This window comes from Bemisia tabaci, chromosome 9 (assembly GCF_918797505.1).
Source record: "Bemisia tabaci chromosome 9, PGI_BMITA_v3".
Taxonomy (NCBI): domain Eukaryota; kingdom Metazoa; phylum Arthropoda; class Insecta; order Hemiptera; family Aleyrodidae; genus Bemisia; species Bemisia tabaci.
In genome coordinates, this window is record NC_092801.1 from 2,421,644 (window position 1) to 2,440,740 (window position 19,097).

The 19,097-nt window shown below is 42.0% G+C and overlaps 1 long non-coding RNA gene across 1 annotated transcript; it reads right to left on the bottom strand.

Annotated features, from left to right (window-relative positions):
- Positions 1 to 12,686: 12,686 nt before the first annotated feature.
- LOC140225479 (uncharacterized) lies at positions 12,687 to 14,833 on the bottom strand. The gene is made up of 2 exons (XR_011900560.1): positions 13,657 to 14,833; positions 12,687 to 12,928 (listed from the first exon to the last, which is right to left on the bottom strand). It is a non-coding gene; the product is annotated as an uncharacterized lncRNA (long non-coding RNA).
- Positions 14,834 to 19,097: the final 4,264 nt, after the last annotated feature.

The window sequence follows — 19,097 nt, forward strand, 5'->3', positions numbered from 1 at the left end:
TAATTATTCGTATTTTTTATATATTATCATATTTGTCATATTTATTTATTTATTATCATATTTGTCACGTATTATTACATTACATAATTATCACATATTATTTATTTATTATCATTTTGACTTGGAGCTTTTTACAAAATTGACTATCTAAGGCGGGCACACAGCTCTTGAGAGGTAACCAACCACAATGAAGTAAATAAGGTTTCTATTTCTCCTTCGACAATTTTTACATCTGTCTCTTTTCTATCGAATATTTAAGGTTTTCCTCTCAACAGCAGGCTTTTGATACCTTCTATCAAGCCTCGGAGAGCTTAGCATCGGAGAAGAAAAATCATCTCAGCAGAAAAAATCTTTTTCTCATTGGATACCAACCACAATGAAGCAAATAAGGTTTCTATTTCTCCTTCGATAATTTTTACATTTGTCTCCTTTCTATTGATACTTTGTTGGATTAAAATATTAAATGAATGGACTAATTCCGTCTCGTTGGTTTCATACCGTCCAGTATGCAGTTAGAACAAAAAATTGCGTGACCGCGGGCCGCATGCCATATGCATGCGGGCCATAATGCGCAAGCATGTAATAAGGGCGTTATTTTCATAATCTAAGAATAAATTGGCAATTGAATTGGGGTTGTATGGCAATGTAATAAGGGCCGTCGTAGAAGGACAACCGAACTTAGGAATAGTTCATGCCATTTCAGGGGGCGCAGAAAGGCGGCTCACGTTGCTTCGGCCTCTTATAGAGCCCGTGGAATCATAAATTTCAACGAAGTGGATATTATTTTTGACACGGGTAGTCGAGGCTCACGTTGCTTCGGCCTCTTAGAGCCCGTATAGTTAAATAAAACGCTTCACAACATGAAATTCAAAGACACTTGGAGAGCATTTATGCCGTCCTCCCCCCCCCCCCCCCCCCGCGGATACACTCAAGGGTGTTGTATCAGCAGTATTAAGTGGCTTATCAAGGAGTCCTGTGAAGAGTTTTTGCCTCTCCCTGGGAGAATTCACAAGGAGGAATTTCGGGATTTTTCAAGGCAACCCGGACGACCGCCCAAGAGATGGGCACAGAGCTGCCTTTCATCCTCGGAGAATTGACCCTCTCTCGTCGCCATTATATGTTATTTGTCATATTTATTTTTAATTATTCGTATTTATTTATATATTATCATATTTGTCATATTTATCTATTTATTATCATATTTGTCATATTTATTTATTAATTTAGAGGCTAGACAAACAGGGTCACGGCCCTAGTCAAAAGGTAGACGAAGAGAAGATGAATTTCGGGTGAGAAGTTATTCCTACAGGAAGATCGAATCGAAGACAAATATGCAGATTTTTCTTTTCCGCGTAAATCGTATTCGTGCCTGAATCCTGCGAGGAGAGGTTTCGATCCTCTAGGGGTCTTAATTTTTAGGCAGGATAAATGGGCGACTTTGTGGGACAAAGTAGAGATGAAACTGGATGACAATTGGTGCAGAGCCAGAATGCAGGAAAAATTTGACGATTTGACGAAATCAAAGTCCACCCGAAGATAAAAGGATGTGGTGTATTTTAAATGTAGAGACGAGGAAGACTGAGCAGATTAAGACGAGACCGGCACGGCGACGGAAATTGAAACAGCAATCTATGCTTGTTGCGCGCATGGTGGATGTAGAAATTACAAGACACACGGTTCAGTTCCTGTCGACGGTATGCCTTCGGATATTCATATGAATGTAGAAATGTGCCCTTGTTCCACACTCCACGTGAAGAAAATAACACGACATTTATCAGGAATCAAACATTTTGTCTTATCAATGATTTTAACTTTAATTATATGAATGTTTTATTTTATTTAATTTGATATTTAATCTCGGAATTGCTATGTAATTGCCTTTACCATGTAGTTCCTCACTTGGCTTATTTAGTTGCTTTGTAGTTTCTTTCATTGTAGTTTTGCATGTGTTGCTTATGTAAGCCTGATATACTAAATTCAGAAAGGCGGTGGTACTATGACAGATTGAGGAGGGATCAAATTCTGTAGTTTCCGGGAAAAGGGCACAGACGCGTAGGTGCCCTTTGGAAAGCTTTTCATTCGCTGTGGCGTCGTTTTAGTAAGAACGAGTGTGAGGTGTTACTACGGCTATAATCCCCGGAACCGATGGTGGGGGTCAATGAATCGAGCGAGAAGCCTCAAACCGGACGCAGAGCCCCTCCTTATGAAAATAAAATAATATTATTAATAAGGCGAAACCATAGCAGTTCAAGCCTGGCAATGATGTTGATCGGCGTTGTCAAGTTTATACAAACCGCAGTGAGTGAAACGTGAGAAAGAATAGGATTTGTAACATTGCATGTCTTTTCTCCATTTCAACCTAAGGTAATGTATCGATTCCTGGAGGGGCCAGGTGCTCCGAAAAGAATCGATTATTTAGCTTAGGTTTGAATGGAGGCATCCCGGTGTTGCCTAATTGCTTGATCCGCCTCTGAAGGACAGAAGTCAAAGCTATTGGATTGAGAACTTTTTACCTCGAGGTTTCATACACGGTTCAGTTCCTGTCAACGGTATGCCTGCGGATATTCATATGAATGTAGAAAAATGCCCTTGTCCCACACTCCACGTGAAGAAAATAACACGACATTTATCAGGAATCGAACGAGAGGAGACTGCCGAGAAGTTAAAACGCGTACAGAGTACAAAATGTAGAAAATCTGATGTTAGAAATGCGCCAATTGAGTTCTTTCAGAACAGAAATCTTGCTGGAATAAAATCCTACTCGGTTTACAAGAAGTTGCGCAGCAATATTGACCATCCTCATGTCCTTGAGATGATAGTTTTACCAGGTTTGCTTACTCTAATTCCTAATGTGACTAAAGAAACGCCGATAGTTTGATGAAAAATAATCTGCATGTAGACGCAATGTTCGACCTTCTAATGTTGCTGAGAAATTAGCTTTCGACTAAAGGAGAGCACCATTTTATACGATCAGTGGGGGAGCCCATTAGATTTGTGATTTTCAGCGAGGGCAGAGAAGTTTTCTTCGAAAGTTTCGATTAATTGATTCGAGTACGAGGCTCAAAGACGACCATGCCCTTGGACGCGACAGGAGGAACGTTAAATGATGAAAGGTTCAAACCTCTATACATGTACTCTCTTACAATTCACATGCGGACGGAGAAAGGTCGTATTTTCACATTGTCGGACCTCTTCACTCGGGATTAATTCGCTTGGAACATCGAGGTCTGGTTGTTTCAAAAAATTGAATATTTCCACGGAGATCGCAGGAGGTCAATGGAGGACCACATCGTGACTGACTTCAGTTACGCATTGGTTTACGCAGTTTGCAAATTTCGACTCACGGCATTTAAGACCATTAATAAATGACGCTTGCGCAATAAATGGTGGAAATTGCTCATTACGGCACTGTAGTTCCTCACATGCGAACCACGAACCTCTGTTTTAATATTAATTTTTAACAGAGTCATTCATCCAAAAAAAGTTTATATTTACGTATCAGTTTTCTTTGTTTGTTTCAGAATTTTAGCTTTAGTTTCTCGCAAAGTTTCAGGTTTTTCAACGTTCCGCGATCATTAAGTTGATTCATCTCGATCATTCATTCGGATCCCGATTTTTGCGCTGACATTGATTTGATACCAGGGTCTGTTACCGGATAAGTGTCAAAGGTTTTGTCCATCAAAAATACCCTAGTGAAGATGTCTCTCAACTGGTCTCTGCCGCACAAACTGTATGGTGTTCCCTAATGGAATGCTGTACTGAATGTTTTACGATTAGTGTGATACAGGTCAAGTATACATAGTATTTGTTTTCTGTGATCTTTTGTTTTTTGTTAGCTTCTGGGATAGAAAATGCAATAAAAATTTGTAAGTTAGGGTACATGTCGAAGTTAGGTACGAAACGAGTAGCTGGAGTTAGACCCGTAGACGTGTTTCTGTTCCAGAATGCCAAGAACTTTGTCCTCTCAGCCGATGCCCACCTTCGATTTTCAGGGTTGCCGGCGGGTGCCCATAGAATCGGAGTGGCAATGGAGGCGGCCTCCTGACTCATGAAATCGTCACTAGTTGCCTTATGCCCAAGTCCAAGGGACTTCATATCCATCCCGCCAATCGTTAGGGCCAGAGTCAGCCAGATCCTCGCTGGTAATTCGGAGTTGCTGGCTTGGGGGGCTATTTGCGGACGTCACGTCTGCATCCCTTTGCTGCTTCTCAGATTTGTCGATCCCGAAGTTGCAGCGGAGCCGTGTGGGCAATGCACTGTTTGCTTGGCACCTGGTGACCACCTTCAGTTGGCCGGCATAGCTTTTGTCATTAAACAGTTAGTCCAGCGAACAAGGCACATCAGGGATCAAAGGAAATCGTGCATTCTCACACTAGCCAAATTCCTCTCGGCGGCATCCTGTGATTTTGCGAAACGTAATCACCTGGACGCTTATCCGGAAAGGTCAATTTACAGAAATTATGACATCAAGCTAATCCTCCAGATGATTACGCTTCTTATTGCAAACGGCACCCTAAAAGCACACATCGACATAGATCCGCAGTCATTTGAAGCTCGTGATGTCAATTTCATTTAATAAACCGTGCCAATTTTAATCTATTTGTAGGTGTAGATGCTTACAGCTCATTGTATAGATTCCACGCTCCCGATTTCAACAACGACGAAGTCTATGGATGATTGTCGTCATTATATAAGATCTTCATCCACTAATTTTATACATTAACATTCCCAGATTTTAACATTGACGAAGTCTGTGGATGGCGATCAACGTTTAATACGACTATCATCGACGATCTCTCACATTATTATTTGCGCAGTGTATGTGGTAGTGATCAGGCGTGATTAAACTTCTTAATGCAAAAGGCACCGTAAAAGCACACATCGACAATCATTTTAACGTCGTGATTTCATTTTCATTTAATAGACACTAAAAATTTAAACCAATTTGTAGGTGTTGATGCTTACTGCTCATTGTATAGATTCGTGTTCCCGCTTTTATCAAGAACGACGTCTATGGACGATTGTCGTCATTTTGTAAGATGTTCGTCCACGAATTTCACACATTGACATTGCCGGATTTTAACATTGACGAAGTCGGTAGATGGCGGTAAACGTTTAATAAGACTACCATCGACGATTCCTCAGTATATTATTCGTGGACTGTATTTGGTAGTGTAAGGCGTGATAAGTATTTGTAGCATGGCATGTTCCCATTGTTTTTTTGTGAAGGGATTGTTCACCTTTAATAGATAATCAGACATTCAAGCTCATTTCACAGGTGGCCACTTATGTTTCAGATGGGGTAATTACACAACAGTGAGGTCCATGATGGCGCACGTCGCTAGGAATAGTGAGGCAATCCCGGTAGCCTATTGTCAAGGACCAGAAGCTGATAGAAAATTTGCCTAATATTCCGATCCGTGTTACTTATACGGTAGGCTTAGGTCACTGAGTAATGATTTCCAAGGCCCTTTCCCAGCCGTCTTCGAAATCATAGCCGACGGTCGACCGGTCAAACCGTATCTTGACATCGAATGGAATGTACCAGCTGCAGGAGTTCCCGAAGAACTGACTTTTGGACGGGTGAAGCGCCTCTTTGAAGCGTTCCTCCGTAAGTCGTTTCCTACATTGCGGATAAGTGTCCTTTGGTTTCGCAGCAGCCGCGGAGAGAAGGCCAGTTACCACTGTGTAGCGAACGGCTTATCCGTATCTGACGTAGGTGAGGCGAAAATTTTGGCGGAACGCTTCATCGAGGGGTTGTTACCTGCCCAAAAGTCAATTATATCCGTAAATGGCCGGCTTATCGTGGACATGAATGTGTACCACCAACACCAGCGGTTTCGAACTGTTTACAGTTCAAAGTGGGAGGTGAACGAAAATGGAGAAAGGGTGAGCGTCCCATTTCTTCCTACCGTGGGAGAAATAACAAAGGACAATTTCCACACAAGTCTTGTTTCGGTAATGGTCTCCCGCGCAAATGAAAACCCAACCGTCTGGACGGATAAGCAGAGGAATACGGTCCTGTACCCGACTCCACGAAAACGAACTCCTTACACCCCCTCCAACCTGACAATCGGCTCCCTGAAGGAGATGATTCCAGATGAAGGTGTTCGTGGTCGGGTCATAGAACTTGTTGCTCTGTATTCCGGTCAGGCGGTTGCGGACGCGAAAGGGCTTATCACTTCGATCTCTACCCACAATAAGAAGGTGTACTGGATTTTCGTCAAGAATTGTCGCCGTTGCCTCCATAAGCCGGGCGCACACGTGTCAAACAACATCTTCTTTGAATATAATGCAACAGAAGCAGCACTTTATCAAAGGTGCCACGACGCGGAGTGCAAACGGAAGTTGAAGGCAGGGGAGGCAATTCTTGCGAATTTCCGGTACGCCGATCCTGTGTTACCCCCCCTTCCATAAATATCATAGGTAATCATAACAGCTAATCAAGCTGGACACCACATTGGAGCCGCATATCTAACAGGGCAACCAAGAGTGGCTTACAATGATTCGGACAACGAGCAATTCCTCAGTCGTTTAGGCACATTTTAGAGATAATGAGCCCTAAGTCACCCCTCGCAAAGTCTCCCCATTTTGCCCTAGAACAAGTTCAGAGCTACGCCAGCTATTCGGCGGAATTTGAGGCCGACCTAAACAAATTTAAACTGCAATCTGCAATGGCGGCGAGAACGGCTTTACGGAATCTTGATGCTTAGGCTCTGAGTGCAGACCAGGTTGTCCTCCTCCGGGTGGATTTTCAGGACGACCCAGCGGCCGAGTAAGCCCCCTACCCCAAGGAGGTCTGACCAACGGCCCGCCCATACTGGAAAAAAAAAGTCTGCTACGGTCAAGCCGTCTCGGAATCTTGAGAAAAAATCAGCTTGATTCAAGAATTTTTATCTTAAAACAGCAATTTATTGCTAAATTCAAGATTCGAGAATGAGATCCTTAATTGCAGCTACCTTACAGCTTGGATCACCTGCTAGCTTGATTTAAGCAGCACAAAAATCTTGAGTCAAACTTGCTGAGTCTTACATCAAGCCACCATGGCTGCTAATTCTAAGAAGTTGTTTCCTTGATTCAAGATAATGTATACTCGATTCAAGATTCCTGGTTTCAAGCATGACACGAATCTTGGAAATAGCTGAAAAAATTAGACTTAAATTAAGTTTGCAGCCAACTTCTTGAATTAAGTTTCCATTGGATTGTAACCACTCCGCCCTCATTTTCGACACGGGCATTAAGTTATACGTTCCTACATTCTCAAGTCATTCCAGGAGATCTCCAAAAGCCGCGCATTTTAACAGTGCTGCAAACCGAGAACAAAACCCGCGGCAACGCACGACGACTTCAACATGATCCATGTCGAAAAAATCAGTAACGTTTTATCCCTCCGTTACGGAATTGTATGAAAAATGAATAAAACTTTCAATATTTAGTATTGGATCCGAGCATTAAACGAAAAATAATTAAGATTCCGCCGGGTAGCTAATTTCAAGCAGCACGGCCATGCTTATTTCATGCTATACGTTTCTTGGTGGCAAATTTAAGATTTTTTCCAGCTTGCTTCAAGCTGATTTTGATTTGTTTCAAGCTACTTATTTTTCCAGTGTAGGGGTGGCCCAGGAAACGGAGGCGGAGAAGTAAGTGATTGTTGAATGATGTATTAATACATAAGTATGGAATAATTGTTTTTAAAGCGATCGCGTATTTCAAAAAAACTGGGCCATTTTTTCGGTTTTATCTCACTTCCACCCTAATTTTAGTCGGTTGTGTGCTGAACTCGGGATCCGCGACACGGAATTACATCGTAAAGGAATCAACCAAGTAATTGTACGAAAAAAGACGAATGCATATCCTTGACAGCCAAAATTCAATCTTGATTGCTATTGTTATTTTCGTCAGGGGTGTTAAATTATTGGTCGTAAGATTTCTTATCCTGAGGTGATTACATGAGCACGCCGCTAATAGAGCCGCCCTCCTGGGTCGTAGGCGCTGCTTCCATTCGGTTTGGAACTCATAAGCTGTAACACGATCATATTTTCAAAATTGCAAATCTGAAATAGGGCCCAACCGTCTTGGAGGAGAACTCTCTGCGGGCATTTAACTGTTGTGGGAGAAAGAACGCCTAGACCCGAATGTCAGAAATATTTGTAAGGCGATCGTGTACTTCGAAAAAACTGTTCAATATTTTCGGTTTTAAATGACCAGGTGGAACCTTTTCCTACAAGAATATAAACTAGAAATTCAATATATTAAAGGAGCTGACATTCTACCAAGATTCCCGTTCCTGGACCTGTGTGGATTGGTCTTGCGTGATGTAAGTTGTTTGTTGAAATCAGCCCTTCGGGGCTGAATCTTCGTTTTCTCTTTAGTTTTTCGTGTTTTATGACTTGTGCGGTCTCGCGTGGAGGTTGGGCAAGTTAGGAGGGTTCCTCCTAACTCCGTGTTCTTTTCTTTTTTTGATGTCCCATCCGTCATCCCTCCGGGACTCCGGTCTCCCAAGGCGGCTTTTCCCCTGGCGGGAAAAGTCGACCTTTACATCTACTCCACCCGGATTTAAGCCGGTTGTGTGCTAAACTCGGGATCCGTGACACGGAATGGACCACTAGACAAGGTACGAATTTCAGCATTCTGATACATGTTTCTGAACCAAAAGAGGTTGTTCCAAAAACGCCGATTTTGGCCCCCCCCTGGATTCGGCCCAAACTTTGCTCAGATGTTGTACTAAGTGTCCCCGACGCTTGGGCAAAATTTCAGCCCCCTCGGATAATTAGGGGGGAGGGGGCAGGGGGGCAAAGTTGCAATTTTTTCAAAACTTAAAAATCGATATCTCGCGAACGGTTTGAGTGTAAGTGTTGCGGTTTGCGCTAAAAAACGTTAAAAAATATTCTCTACACGAATATTGATGCTGTTTGCATGGTTGCGTAATTTATCGTAGTCATAAATCGATTTTTTCGATTTTGGAGGTTCGACTTTTTTTCGTTTTTCGTCTCTCCTCTCCAGGCGATCGTTGCTACGTGAATGAAAACCGGTTGAGGCGATTCTCCATGAAATTCTGCATCTGCTACACTTTGTTTGACCTTGGGGAAACGATTCGTTCGTGAGTTATAGCGATTTTTCTGCGCGTTACCGGTTACGCGCGGGCGGCATATCGGCGGCGCTCCATCCCGCACGGGCGAGGCAGAGGTTGTTTCACCGCTAGGGCCTTATATTCATGCTGTAGGCTGTAATTATAGATATTTTTCTCCTCCCCCACCCTTCCCCTCCAATAAATATTGTTTTAATACTTCGTTATATAGGGTGTCCCAGACCATCCGTAACAGGTCTTTTTCTCGGTTGGTTTAGGTAGTACGAAGTGGGGGACCGCGGGGTTATATAGGGAATTGACCCCAAGGAATCCGAATTTCACGGTCCCGAAACCCCCTATGCCCCCGCTTGGGAGGTAGGTGCCCCCCTTAGGGTCATGATCCCAAAAGTCGGGAGACATTGTGCCTCCCCCTTTTACGCCCCGAGGGTGGCTAGGGGGGCCTCGGGACCATAAAAATCGGATTCCCTGGGGTCGATTACCTGGGAAATCATCTTTTTCCGGAGGGTCTACGTCAATTTTTGACCAAAGGGAAATTATCGAGGAGGCCGACGTCCCCGTTTTGAAGAGATCATTTTTGGGCGCAAATTGACGTAGACCCTCCGGAAAAAAGATGATTTCCCAGGTAATCGACCCCAGGGAATCCGATTTTTATGGTCCCGAGGCCCCCCTAGCCACCCTCGGGGCGTAAAAGGGGGAGGCACAATGTCTCCCGACTTTTGGGATCATGACCCTAAGGGGGGCACCTACCTCCCAAGCGGGGGCATAGGGGGTTTCGGGACCGTGAAATTCGGATTCCTTGGGGTCAATTCCCTATATAACCCCGCGGTCCCCCACTTCGTACTACCTAAACCAACCGAGAAAAAGACCTGTTACGGATGGTCTGGGACACCCTATATAACGAAGTATTAAACAATATTTATTGGAGGGAAGGGTGGGGGGAGGAGAAAATATCTATAATTACAGCCTACAGCATGAATATAAGGCCCTAGCGGTGAAACAACCTCTGCCTCGCCCGTGCGGGATGGAGCGCCGCCGATATGCCGCCCGCGCGTAACCGGTAACGCGCAGAAAAATCGCTATAACTCACGAACGAATCGTTTCCCCAAGGTCAAACAAAGTGTAGCAGATGCAGAATTTCATGGAGAATCGCCTCAACCGGTTTTCATTCACGTAGCAACGATCGCCTGGAGAGGAGAGACGAAAAACGAAAAAAAGTCGAACCTCCAAATCGAAAAAATCGATTTATGACTACGATAAATTACGCAACCATGCAAACAGCATCAATATTCGTGTAGAGAATATTTTTTTAACGTTTTTTTAGCGCAAACCGCAACACTTACACTCAAACCGTTTCGCGAGATATCGATTTTTAAAGTTTTGAAAAAATTGCAACTTTGCCCCCCTGCCCCCTCCCCCCTAATTATCCGAGGGGGCTGAAATTTTGCCCAAGCGTCGGGGACACTTAGTACAACATCTGAGCAAAGTTATGGGCGAATCCAGGGGGGGGGCCAAAGCGGCGTTTTTGGAACAACCTCTTTCACGTACACTGAGAAAAAACTTGGGTTTATAAACCTATAGAGGTAAATATGGAACACCTATAATAGTCGTAAATAAACTAATGATTCTCGGTCTGTGAACCATACTAAGGTCCTCTGTACCGAATTAAGGTACAGAGACCATAACTAAGGTATATGTGATATTATTATATGTTAGAGGTACTACTATTAGTGGTGTTCCATATTTACCTCTAATAGGTTTATAAGCCATAGTTTTTTCTCAGTGTTAAAACACGATGCGCACAACGAAAATTACCGAAATCAACTCCTTACGAAGATATTCAATAATTCTTGATGCGTGAATTCAAACCACCCGCTCATGAAAACTCAATGCTCTACGTGATTTACATCGCACGCTAAACGTTCATCATGACAATCTCTGCGATATAAAAATCTGGCAACCTCAATCTTGACGCTTTGGCTCAGCTGTAGCAAATCGCTTATAGTTTGAACAACACATGGTGGGAAATGAACATTGCTCGATTGAGAAGCTTGCTGAAACCGTTGTAGTGCGCGATTTGACTCACGTAGAGCTTTGAGTTTCTTGTGAGCGGGCAGTTCGAATTCCTCGTAACCAATGTGAAATAAAAACGCTAATATCTTCGTTAGGAGTTGGTTTCAGTAATTTTCGTTGCGCGAATCGTATTCTACGTGAAATTTTGGTTAAGAAACATGTATCAGAATGCTAAAATTTGTACCCTGTCTAGTAGTCCATTACATCGTATATTTGTCCACAAAAACGAAACAAATTCCATGTCCACAACAAAATAAGGATGATTGTGTGATTGTCACGAACGCAAATAGTTTTATCGGACAGTGTGTAAAGTCAAATAAATTTGGAACTTCGGAATCGATCCAGATGGGAGATATCGAACCATACTGAGAAAGCTCAGAAATAGCGACATCTCTTTTCAATGCCAAGACGTCGCAGAATCTTGGTGCTGGAGCTCTGAACGTGTAGACCCGGTTGCCCTCCTCCGGAAAAGGGCGGATTTTCAGGGAGGCCTCGTCTCTTTCACCATTGGTCGATGTAGAAAGGCGCCATAAATGACTGGCTGGCTCGTTCTGGAGATAGTATGTTTGCGGCGATTTCATCGTCGTGATAGCCAGGAAAGGGAAGACGGCCGAGTCATCTTCGCAATGTGACGCGCCTTCAGCCCGGCTGGCTGCAACATGCCTACATCCGTGGTCAAATAGTTGTATCATTGCGCCTGCCAGGAATGAAATGAATATCAACGGCTGCACGCGAAGAAAAGCGTATCCGATTGTGTAACGTTGCACACAACTACTGATGTTCTATTTCTATTCGATGTTTTTTTCAAAGCTTCCTGCAGTTTTCTGAAGGGCGTTCGTAAATTTTCCGAAATTACTTAAAAATATACTTAAATTGCAGAAAGTTTTGAAGCAATTTTTTCGTGTTTTTATCTTCTTAAACCCAAAAAAGAATCAAGTGCGCTTCAAGTTTTAAAGCGTTGAAGTTGAAATACATATTTCAACTTGAAAAACTAGGGATAATGACGCATAGTCACATGTGGATTGATTCTCCCGATACCGACAATCCTGGTAAGGTAGTGAGGTTACCTATACTCCATGGGCTGTTCTCGGGTACCAAAACAACTGATTTAATCAACACAGTATGCAACTAGTGCTATAACCTCCCTCGATGATAAGTTCTCAGACGATTCCGAGGTGAATGACGAAGAATAAACAGTTAGAAGACCCCCCGAATACGAAAGAGTAACTATGGAAGTAAAATCATTAGAATTTAGATAAATTTTTTCCCCTTATAAATCGATAAATTATGTATTATTATCAAATTAAAAAGGATATGTATATCTTATATTTTACGATTATCAAAAAGTTTTTCTTTAAATTGACGATCGTCAAAATATTATATGGCCTTTATTGACGATGGTGAAATTTTTTTTATTCAGATATTTGACGATTGTTTAATTTTTTTTACGATGGTGAAGAAATGTTTTGGGTATATTGATAATGTTCAATATTCGATTAGGAACTGAGAGAAGATGGTTAGTAGTTAATTTTAAATGTTTGTTTTCAGGTATGGTGGTTTTAAGCATTTGTCCGAGGCTATTCCTCACATGGTGAAGCTAAAGAATTCATTCCTCGTAGCGCGTCAGTACGACCCGAGGGGCAGTAGAACCTTCTGGCTCTACTCCAGCTTGGAGGAATATTTTAAATCCGTTGCCAAAAAGACAAACTACTTCGAAAAGGATTTTCCACACCTATTCGAAGTTATCCCCGACTGCAGGCGGACGAAAATCTACATCGATTCTTCTTCTTCCGTGTCCGGAGTAACAGACATATACAAAAAAAAAAATCATTAATAAAATGTATTTAAAACCTTGTTATAAAATGTATTAAAAGAAATTTAAATTTAATCTGGGAGCTCCAGTGATTAGCAACATTAGTTGCAGCGTCATTTGCTAAAATTAGGTCATCCCTAGTGCAGACTGATTTCATTCGAGGACATCCTAGGAGATGTTCAAAATCCTGGATCTCTCCACATTCACATCTGTCGTCGGTGCCATATCCCCATTTCACCATGTTCGATTTACAGCGGGTTGTTTCTGTCCGTAGTCTGTTCAGATTCTTCCATGTGCCAAACGGCAAATGGAAACCTGCGGATCCTTCTTCTCTCAATTCTACGATGGGGTTTGGGGTTTTCTGCATCCACAATTCTATTCGACGTTCAGTGGGAGTGGTTGCGAGCTGAGCAGTTGTTTGTATGAAGCTTTTACGGGACTTTAGTCTTGACGGTTGCACTTGGTGTTGAGACATAGGGTGTCGATCATCTAGAGCCTACTTTTTCCTTTCAATCTCGGCTGCTACGTCTCTTCTGATGGCGGGTGGTGCTACTCCAATCAGTGGGTAGACTTTGTCGATGGGAGTTGGTTTCAGGCAGCCGGATATGATACGCGCGGCTTCATTAACTGCTGCATCCACATGCTTTGCATGGCTTGAATTTCTCCAAACAGGCGCAGCATATACCTACATCGATGTCGAATGGTCTCTCGCAGCTGCCAATTTCGAAAAGGAGACCATAATCTTCGAACTAAAGAATACCTTTGAAAACTTGTTGATAAGTTTTTTCACCCTATCCAAAATCCGGTTGACATCCTCCCCGCTAAAAATCTTAACATGATAAACATGGCCATGGGAAAAACTATCTTCGGCCGTTGAGCGGACAGTCCCCCGGAAGAGTAAAATGAGGACAGTGGTTCTTCCGGTAGAGGAATGATTATTTCGCAACCGGACGGACTATTCAGTCTTAACTGCGGATACACTCAAGGGTGTTGTATCAGCAGTATTAAGTGGCTTATCAAGGAGTCCTGTGAACAGTTTTTGCCTCTCCCTGGGAGAATTCACAAGGAGGAATTTCGGGATTTTTCAAGGCAACCCGGACGACCGCCCAAGAGATGGGCACAGAGCTGCCTTTCATCCCCGGAGAATTAACCCTCTCTCATCGCCATTATATGTTATTTGTCATATTTATTTTTAATTATTCGTATTTTTTTATATATTATCATATTTGTCATATTTATTTATTTATTATCATATTTGTCACGTATTATTACATTACATAATTATCACATATTATTTATTTATTATCATTTTGACTTGGAGCTTTTTACAAAATTGACTATCTAAGGCGGGCACACAGCTCTTGAGAGGTAACCAACCACAATGAAGTAAATAAGCTTTCTATTTCTCCTTCGACAATTTTTACATCTGTCTCTTTTCTATCGAATATTTAAGGTTTTCCTCTCAACAGCAGGCTTTTGATACCTTCTATCAAGCCTCGGAGAGCTTAGCATCGGAGAAGAAAAATCATCTCAGCAGAGAAAATCTTTTTCTCATTGGATACCAACCACAATGAAGCAAATAAGGTTTCTATTTCTCCTTCGATAATTTTTACATTTGTCTCCTTTCTATTGATACTTTGTTGGATTAAAATATTAAATGAATGGACTAATTCCGTCTCGTTGGTTTCATACCGTCCAGTATGCAGTTAGAACAAAAAATCGCGTAACCGCGGGCCGCATGCCATATGCATGCGGGCCATAATGCGCAAGCATGTAATAAGGGCGTTATTTTCATAATCTAAGAATAAATTGGCAATTGAATTGGGGTTGTATGGCAATGTAATAAGGGCCGTCGTAGAAGGACAACCTCGTCAATCGTTGATTAATTAAAAGCAATAGACACATTTACGCTGGTTACACTCTGAAGATTACATTGATTCGTACTGGGAATAAGGGAAACTATACCGCCATGTTTTCATTTGTTGAGTCTTCCATCTGTTTGACAAAAAATATTATACTCAAATAGAGAAGATTAATCAAAAGTAATCAATTATACAGCAAATTCTCCAAACTTGGTGATTCATGGTTCCCTCAGAGTCTCCAGTATTCATTACCGAGAGGTTCGGACGTTCAGATGTCCTCGACGCAAATGCCAAAGCCTTTTAGGCAATGTTATTTCCAAATTTTGATGCGATGGTGAAGCTATTCCTCACATGATGAAGCTAAAGAATTCATTCCTCGTAGCGCGTCAGTACGACCCGAGGGGCAGTAGAACCTTCTGGCTCTACTCCAGCTTGGAGGAATATTTTAAATCCGTTGCCAAAAAGACAAACTACTTCGAAAAGGATTTTCCACACCTATTCGAAGTTATCCCCGACTGCAGGCGGACGAAAATCTACATCGATGTCGAATGGTCTCTCGCAGCTGCCGATTTCGAAAAGGAGACCATAATCTTCGAACTAAAGAATACCTTTGAAAACTTTTTGATAACTTTTTTTACCCTATCCAAAATCCGGTTGACATCCTCCCCGCTAAAAATCTTAGCATGATAAACATGGCCATGGGAAAAACTATCTTCGGCCGTTGAGCGGACAGTCCCCCGGAAGAGTAAAATGAGGACAGTGGTTCTTCCGGTAGAGGAATGATTATTTCGCAACCGGACGGACTATTCAGTCTTAACTGCGGATACACTCAAGGGTGTTGTATCAGCAGTATTAAGTGGCTTATCAAGGAGTCCTGTGAAGAGTTTTTGCCTCTCCCTGGGAGAATTCACAAGGAGGAATTTCGGGATTTTTCAAGGCAACCCGGACGACCGCCCAAGAGATGGGCACAGAGCTGCCTTTCATCCCCGGAGAATTAACCCTCTCTCATCGCCATTATATGTTATTTGTCATATTTATTTTTAATTATTCGTATTTATTTATATATTATCATATTTGTCATATTTATCTATTTATTATCATATTTGTCACGTATTATTACATTACATAATTATCACATATTATTTATTTATTATCATTTTGACTTGGAGCTTTTTACAAAATTCACTGTCTAAGGCGGGCACACAGATCTTGAGTGGTAACCAACCACAATGAAGCAAATAAGGTTTCTATTTCTCCTTCGACAATTTTTACATCTGTCTCTTTTCTATCGAATATTTAAGGTTTTCCTCTCAACAGCAGGCTTTTGATACCTTCTATCAAGCCTCGGAGAGCTTAGCATCGGAGAAGAAAAATCATCTCAGCAGAAAAAATCTTTTTCTCATTGGATACCAACCACAATGAAGCAAATAAGGTTTCTATTTCTCCTTCGATAATTTTTACATTTGTCTCCTTTCTATTGATACTTTGTTGGATTAAAATATTAAATGAATGGACTAATTCCGTCTCGTTGGTTTCATACCGTCCAGTATGCAGTTAGAACAAAAAATTGCGTGACCGCGGGCCGCATGCCATATGCATGCGGGCCATAATGCGCAAGCATGTAATAAGGGCGTTATTTTCATAATCTAAGAATAAATTGGCAATTGAATTGGGGTTGTATGGCAATGTAATAAGGGCCGTCGTAGAAGGACAACCGAACTTAGGAATAGTTCATGCCATTTCAGGGGGCGCAGAAAGGCGGCTCACGTTGCTTCGGCCTCTTATAGAGCCCGTGGAATCATAAATTTCAACGAAGTGGATATTATTTTTGACACGGGTAGTCGAGGCTCACGTTGCTTCGGCCTCTTAGAGCCCGTATAGTTAAATAAAACGCTTCACAACATGAAATTCAAAGACACTTGGAGAGCATTTATGCCGTCCCCCCCCCCCCCCCCCCCCCCGCGGATACACTCAAGGGTGTTGTATCAGCAGTATTAAGTGGCTTATCAAGGAGTCCTGTGAAGAGTTTTTGCCTCTCCCTGGGAGAATTCACAGAGGAGGAATTTCGGGATTTTTCAAGGCAACCCGGACGACCGCCCAAGAGATGGGCACAGAGCTGCCTTTCATCCCCGGAGAATTAACCCTCTCTCATCGCCATTATAGGTTATTTGTCATATTTATTTTTAATTATTCGTATTTATTTATATATTATCATATTTGTCATATTTATCTATTTATTATCATATTTGTCATATTTATTTATTAACTTAGAGGCTAGACAAACAGGGTCACGGCCCTGGTCAAAAGGTAGACGAAGAGAAGATGAATTTCGGGCGAGAAGTTATTCCTACAGGAAGATCGAATCGAAGACAAATATGCAGATTTTTCTTTTCCGCGTAAATCGTATTCGTGCCTGAATCCTGCGAGGAGAGGTTTCGATCCTCTAGGGGTCTTAATTTCAGGCAGGATAAATGGGCGACTTTGTGGGACAAAGTAGAGATGAAACTGGATGACAATATTGGTGCAGAGCCAGAATGCAGGAAAAATTTGACGATTTGACGAAATCAAAGTCCACCCGAAGATAAAAGGATGTGGTGTATTTTAAATGTAGAGACAAGGAAGACTGAACAGATTAAGACGAGACCGGCACGGCGACGGAAATTGAAACAGCATTCTATGCTTGTTGCGCGCATGGTGGATGTAGAAATTACAAGACACACGGTTCAGTTCCTGTCAACGGTATGCCTTCGGATATTCATATGAATGTAGAAATGTGCCCTTGTTCTACACTCCACGTGAAGAAAATAACACGACATTTATCAGGAATCAAACATTTTGTCTTATCAATGATTTTAACTTTTATTATATGAATGGTTTATTTTATTTAATTTGATATTTAATCTCGGAATTGCTATATAATTGCCTTTACCATGTAGTTCCTCACTTAGTTTATTTAGTTGCTTTGTAGTTTCTTTCTTTGTAGTTTTGCATGTGTTGCTTATGTAAAGCCCTGATGATGGGATGATACTTTTCAGCGTAAAAGCTTCTGGCATGTAACTGAAGTGAACGTCTACTTCACACAGAAGTTAGACGAGGGGAGTGTCCGCGAAGTCAGATTAGTGGACCCAATTTACACAATAACACATTCAAATCTGACAATTGTTCATTCGTGTGGGGACTAATGTACCCCACAAAAGAAACCACCACAAACACCACGTTAAAACACGTACAGAGTACAATATGTAGAAAATCTGATGTTAGAAATGCGCCAATTGAGTTCTTTCAGAACAAAAATCTTGCTGAAATAAAATCCTACTCGGTTCACAAGAAGTTGCGCAGCAATATTGAACATCCTCGTGTCCTCGAGATGATAGTTTTACCAGGTTTGCTTACTCAAATTCCTAATGTGACTAAAGAAACGCCGATAGTTTAATGAAAAATAATCTGCATGTAGACGCAATGTTCGACCTTCTAATGTTGCCGAGAAGTCAGCTTTCGACTAATGAAGAGCACCATTTTATACGATCAGTGGGGGAGCCCATTTGCTCAATCGGTCTTCTACCTTCTCAAACTCCAATAATCGCCGTCTTACAACTTCAAGCCGTTCCAATGAATTGGTTACTCCTCCAATTTCAAAGGTCTCTTCTCAAGGAGAAAATCTTGAGCGTATTTTTTCACACCCAGTCTTTAATCGTCGTGTCACTTCGGACATAAAAAACAGTTCAAATGGTCTCCTAACAACAAATTCAAACTTAGCGGGTTTTACATGTATGTAACTCTTGTGATGGTTTACCTATAGGCAAAAGGCACATTTGGCCAATTTTGTGTGGCGTCAATTTATACGAGGGAACGAAATATATGCATGTATTTTCGGTTGGGGTCTACGAAGGAAATAAAAACCCCGTTACAGCCAGTGATTTTTTAAGGGACTTAACCGTCGAATTAAAAGACTTGGTAACAAATGGCATAGTTGAAGGTGATGACCATTATGAGGTGAAAATTAAAGTTTTTGTGGCAGACGCACCTGGCAGATCTTTGATGCAAGGCATTAAGGGCCACTCAGGGTATAGGAGCTGCCCACGCTGCAAAATGGTCGGAACACAAGTAAGTGGCTATCCCTTCTGATGATTCTGAGCAGGTTGGGTCCCAAAGTTTTAGAGGAAGGTTATCAAAAGCGCATGTTCAGAATTATTCCTCCAGACGATCCAGCGAGGAAGCAAAGGGGCAACAAAGCCATGAAAATGGGGAAAAGAAGACAGAGAAA